This window comes from Chiloscyllium plagiosum, chromosome 6 (genome assembly GCF_004010195.1).
Source record: "Chiloscyllium plagiosum isolate BGI_BamShark_2017 chromosome 6, ASM401019v2, whole genome shotgun sequence".
Taxonomy (NCBI): domain Eukaryota; kingdom Metazoa; phylum Chordata; class Chondrichthyes; order Orectolobiformes; family Hemiscylliidae; genus Chiloscyllium; species Chiloscyllium plagiosum.
Genome location: NC_057715.1, coordinates 85,056,654 through 85,063,397, shown reverse-complemented (window position 1 = coordinate 85,063,397; position 6,744 = coordinate 85,056,654).

Genomic DNA, 6,744 nt, shown 5'->3' with positions numbered 1-6,744 from the left:
ATTTCCTTTAACCCTATTTGCCAAATCTATCTCATGTCCCCTTTTTGCCCTCTTGATTTCCCTCTTGAGTATAAACCTACTTGTTTTATACTCTTCTAGGGATTCACTCTATCCCTGCTGTCTATACCCAATAAATACTTCCTTCTTTTTCTTGACTAGAACCTCAATTTCTCTAATCAATTTCTCCAGCATTCCCTACACCTATCAGCCTTACCTTTCACCCTAACAGGAATATAGTGTCTCTGGAATCTCATTATTTCAGTTTTGAAGGCTTCCCATTTTCCAGCCGTCCCTTTACCTGTGAATAATTGCCCCCCCAAACAACTTTTGAAGGATCTTGCCTAATACTGTCAAAATTTGCGTTCCTCCAATTTTGAATTTTGACTTTTAGATCAGGTCTATCCTTTCCCATCACTATTTCAAAACTAATAGAATAATGATCAGTGGTCCCATACTGCTCCCCCACTGACATCTCAGTCACTTGCCCTGACCTGTTTCCCAAGAGAAGGTCAAGTTTTGCTTCTTCTCTAGTAGATAATCCACATACTGAATAAGAAACGTTTCTTGTACATGCTTAATATTTCCTCTCCACCCAAGCCCTTAACACTCAAGCAGTCCCAGACTATGTTTGGAAATTTTAAATCCCCTACTATTACCACTTTATTATTCTTATAGATACTTAGGGTTAAACCAAAATCACATGCCTCTGCCAGTCATCTTAACCTTGCAAAAAATTCCAATGCTAATTCTCCTGTTCTCAAACTACTGAATAAAAAGATAGCATTTGAGAATTAGAGGAGGCTTGGGGTTATAATATACCTTAGGTAAATCCATCAACTGTTGAAAGGTTTTAGTATCTGGTGCCCCAGGGAAGGTCAAGCTTTTAATGACTGAAAAAGCTGAAGGTCCACAAGCTGTCAGGAGAATTACCCATTGCTTTATGTTTGACTCAATGTAACTTACCTGGAAAAAATACCACATTCTTTCCACTGGGCCCAGTTTTCAACGGCAGGATCAAATGAGACAAGCTTCCCAAAGAACGGTATGATGCTAGAAATGCTTATCCTAACTCAAAAAACACTGTTGTGAGTAAATCTCTTCAAGGCCTGTTTTGCTCTTGTCACCACTGAAATAATTCCACAAAGGCTGGTATCCTTCATTAAGGTCCTTTATTTACACGTGCATTGTACATGACACTGACCCAGCTAACTCAGAGTGGGCTCTTGCAGTGAAAAAAACTCCCTGACACTCCTGTTTATATCTGTCAGCCAGGACTCCCTGTTTGCACCAGGTTAACAGTCCCAATCAGGGAACTCATATTCTATGGCGTCCACCTGGCTGACCTCATTCCAATCACTGCACCAACAAGAAAGAAAAATTTGAATTGGAGGACTGCAAGAAATTGTTAGAGCTGTAGCCTGTCAAGTTCCCAAGCCCTGGTGGTCTTAATCCTATGGTAAAAAAGAAATGGCTAGTTAGACTATTGATGTATTCGTTTTAATTTTCCAAAATTCCTTAGATTCAAGGAAGGTTACATTATATTGGAAAATAATAAACATTCCTTTATTCACAAAGTGAGGGAAAGCAAGAAACTACAGGCTAGTCTGTTAACATATGTCATAGGGAAGATTTTTGAAGCTATTAATAAAGTTTCTATTGTAGGGCAATCATAACAAATTCAAGGGATTTAGGCAAAATCAACATTTTTTTGTGAAAGGTCAAACACGTTTCATCAATTTATTAGACTTATGTGAGGAACTAACAAGGAGACTCATAAAAAGTTATTGTGGAAGTGAAAAGACCATGACAAAGAGGGTGGCATTTTAGTATCGATAGTAGATTGGCCAGCTAATGGGAAACAGAAAGTTGGCATAAATTGGTCATTTTCTGAATGGCAAAATGCAATGAGCGGTGTGCCAGAGGGAACAGTCATAGGCCTCAACTTTCTACAATTCATACAAAGGACACGGATGAAGAAACCAAAGACATTGTGGCTAAATTTGCTGATAAAACAAAGATAGGTACAAAATTGATTTGTGAAGAGGACATAAGAGGCTATGAAAGACATAGATAGGTTATATAAATGGGCAAATTTCTATAAATGGATTACAATGAGGAAAAATATGAAATTATCCATTTGACAGGAAGAATAAAATAATGTATATTACCTAATTGAAAAAAAACATTTGTGGAACATGGGCCCCACATGGCTGGCCAGTACTTATTGCCCAACCTTAGTTGCCCTTGAGGAGATGGTACTGAGCTGTCTTCTTGAACTGCTGCAGTCCATCTGCTGTGAGTTGACCCACAATTCCATTAGGGAGCGAATTCTAGGATTTTGACTGTTAAATGGTGAGTAATTGCAGAGCTCTGAGATACAGAGGGATGTGGTGTCTTACTGTGTGAATCATCAAAAGCTGGTATGCATGTACAGCAAGTAATTTGGAAAGCTATTGAATTCTATCATTTATTTTGAGGAACATTAAATAAGGAACTAGGGAGGTTATACTTCAGTTATACGGGGCATTGGTGACACCACATCAAGAGTACTGCATATGATATTGGTCTGCTTATTTAAGGAAAGATGTAAATGCATTTGAAGCAGTTCAGAGAAAGTTTACTTGATTAATACCTGGATTGGGCAGGTTGTTTTGTGACAAAAGTTTGGATAGGCTCAAATAGTAAAGTTAATCAGCAATGATTTAATTAAATGTTAGATCAGGCTCGAGTGTCCAAGTAATCTGTTGCTGCTCCTAATTTGTACATTTATTTGTATGTAAATTTAGATAGGACAAAAGAATATTTAGAAGAAGAAAGTTCTTATTAATTCTTGATCAGACTCCATGATATACTGCTGGGCCCAATGCCTGAGTTTCCAAATGCTGAAGCAAATAGATTTACATTTGAATTTAGATATGACAGCTGTAATCACTTCTGTAGTTGCATTGTTGGTGTTATAGAGGTGAACCAATAGTACAGCAGATTTGGAAGAGAAGATTACTAGCTTTTGGTTTGTAGGCATATCACATAGAAGTGCTTCCTCCAACAGATCACTAGAATAACTGAGGTGTATCCACATAAGAGTGGCAGTCACACCATCAAGCACAAACCTGCTGTTCTCATTCAAGGTAACAGCATTCCACCAGCTGTATCCAGTTAGTTAGAGAGCTCTGGTTACTGCCATACATTCTGTGATTTGGAGATGCCGGTGTTGGACTGGGGTGTACAAAGTTAAAAATCACACAACACCAGGTTATAGTCCAACAGGTTTAATTGAAAGCACACTAGCTTTCAGAAGCTACTGTGCTTCCAATTAAACTTGTTGGACTATAACCTGGTGTTGTGTGATTTTTAACTTTATACATTCTGTGATGTACCTCTCAAATAGACCTTCAGGGCTAATGCTGGGCAAGGTCAAATAACCAAACATTTATATATGTGATAGGCTTTAATGGTATTAATGAAGGAAAGTGATGTGGAGAACTGGAGAGTTTTAGGGTGAGAGCTCTGTGGCTTAGGGTCTATACAGCTGATTGCACAATCACTAATGATGGAGGGATTAAGAATTGGAGACACTCAACAGACTGGAATTAGAGTTCAGAAAGGCTGTAGAACTAGAGATTACAGAGAGAGGGAGGAGCCAGCACATGGAGAGATTTGAAAACAAGGACATGTATTTTAAAATCAAAGTGTTGTTTAAGAAGGAGTTAGTGTAGAACAATAAGTATAGGAGCAATGAACCCAGTTGCTCCAAAGTTCCACACACAGCAATTGCAGCATTGACATCGGATTCTGGAAGTCACTGCCATGCATGGACCTCAGAAACCTACGCAGTCGGAAAAAAAATCAGAGGGAATGTTATACAGGAATAATGTGTGAATGAGACTTAATGTGAGTTAGGACAAGGTAGCAGAGATTTAATTTATGGAGAGTTGAATTTGGGAGACTGAGCAGTAATGCATTATTATAGTCACATGTAACAGAGTTAAAAATCATATAACACCAGGTTATAGTCCAACAGGTTTATTTGGAAGTACAAGATTTTGGAACGCTGCTCCTTCGTCACGTAGCTAGCTACCATTTGAGGGAAAGGAGCACTCCTGAAGCTCAATAAACTGAGTGATAAAGAACTAAACTTCATACACCTTACTTGGAATGTAATTAAGAACATCTCATCATCAGCATGACCGATGATTACCTCAGTGAACATCTGATTTTCATATGATAGTCATTCTGTCTTTCCCAGACTCCAACATTTGTTAAAAATCACACAACATCAAGTGATAGTCCAACTAATTGGAAGCACACTAGCTTTCGGAGCGCCGCTCCTTCATCAGGTGGTTGTGGAGGGCACAATTGTCAGACACAGAATTTATAGCAAAAGTTTACAGTGTGGTGTAACTGAAATTATACATTGAATAATACCTTAATTGTTTGTTTAGGCTTTCACCTGTTAGAAAACCATGATAGTTTCACTTCTTTCATGTGTAAATCACAAAACCTTTTTTTAAAAGTTGCATTCTGCAGTTAACTGTAACAATGGCTGTTAGCTAGACAATATGTTGAAGGTGTTAGCCCCCTCTGTTCTCTGTCTTTACCATAATGTTTAGATTGATTGTAAACTAAAAAGTGAGATAACAGAGTTTTACATGAATTCATGCAGTTTTTGAGTGAAGTACAATGTAACTCTGCAAGTCCAAATTCACCCCACAAAATATATATATGTGGGTCTTTGTGTGTGTGTGTGTGTGCTTGTCTGTCTGTCTGGGAAGGGGAGTCTGTGAGTGAGAGAGAGAGTGTATATTTATGTGTATGTGAGTGTAGAGTAATGTCTGTGTACATGTGTGTCCGTGTTTATGTGTGTATGTGTGTGTATAGGAGTGCCTGTGTGTGTATGTAGGAGTGTCTGTGTGCGTGTATAGTGCAATGGTGGTCACCTGTGGTGTGACATGAACCCAAGGTCCAGGTTGTGGCCCTCCCTATGGGTATGGAACTTAGCTATCAGTCTCTGCTTGGCCACTTTTTGTTGCTGCCTGTCCCGAAGTCCTCCTTGGAGGATGATCATCCAAAGGGCCAAGGTTGAATGTCCTGGACCGCTGAAGTGTTCCCCAACTGGGAGGGAACAATCCTGTCTGTTGATTGTTGTGCAGTGCCCATTCATTCGTTGCTATAGCCTTTGCTCGGTTTCCCCATTGTGTATAATGTTGGTTGGAGGTCCTGCATAGAGAAGAAGTCTTGATTGAACATGTGCATGAAGATGTCGGCATATTGGGGTGCAAATTTGGTCCCCATAGCTATTCCATGTGTCTAGATGTAGAACTGGTTGTCAAAGGTGAAGACGTTGTGATCGAGGATAAAGTAGATGAGTTGTAGGATGGTGTTTGGAGATTGGCAGTTGTTGGTGTTGAGTACTGAGGCTGTTGTTGTGATGCCGTCATTGTGGGGGATGCTGGTGTAGAGCGCCGAAACATCCATTGTGACGAGGAATGTTCCCTGTTCGACTGGTCCATGGGTGCTGTTTCTGTAAGAAATCCGTAGTGTTGCAACAGAAGCTGGGGATCCCCTGTACAACAGGTTTCAAGATGCCTTCAACATAGCCGGAGAGATTCTCACACAGGGTCCCATTGCCTGATACCATGGGACGTCCTTGTGTATTGGCTTTATGTACCTTTGGAAGGCAGTAGAAGTCGCCTAGATGAGAAGTACGTGGGATGAGAGAGCATAGGGAACTCTGAAGGACTGGATCCAAAGTTCTGATCAATGTGTTTAATTCACAGGTGTGTTCTTTGGTCGGATCAGCTGGTAGTTGCCTGTAGTGTTCCTGGTTGTTCAGTTGTCGGTACACTTCCTTGCAGTAATCTGTTCTATTCTGAATGACAATGGCTCCTCCTTTATCTGCTGGTTTGATAACAATGTTGTGATTGGTTTTGAGAGCCTGGATGGCATTGCGTTGTGAATGGGTGATATTTTGCTCTACCTTGTGGGTACGGCTGATGAATCTGGCATTTATATATTTCCTGACAGTTCGAGCATATATGTCAAGCCCAGGGCAGCGTCCCTCCGGTGGGGTCCAAGTTGCCACCTTCTTTGGTCGCTCCTCTACAGATCCCTGTGATGACTGTTCCAGTTCATCAGTGGGCTCATTGGGATCATTGCTGGCATCTTGAAAGAATTCCCGGACTCTCATTCATCTGATAAACTCCTCCGTGTCTGCTGCAAGAACTAACGGGTCCATTTTGGTGGTGGGGCAGAAGTTGAGACCCTTGCTCAGGACTTCAATCTCTTCCGGTCAATCATTCAACCTCGGACCTTTGGGTGACCATCCTCCAAGGCGGACTTCAGGACAGGCAGCAGCGAAAAGTGGCCAAGCAGAGGCTGATAGCTAACTTCCGTACCCATAGGGAGGGCCTCAACCGGGACTTTGGGTTCATGTCGCACTACAGGTGACCACATTTGCACTATACACACACACACACACACACAGACACACACTCCTACATACACACACAGGCACTCCTATACACACACATACACATGGACACACATGTACACAGATACGCACGTAGACACTCACACACACACTCCCACACTCCCACATGCATCCTCTCAGAGGCTTAGATCACTCTACATTCACGCACACACATATACACTCTCTCTCACAGACACTCACAACCCCCCACCCCAGACACACGCACACACACTCCTACAGACACACACATTCCCACACTCACACATGCACCCCCT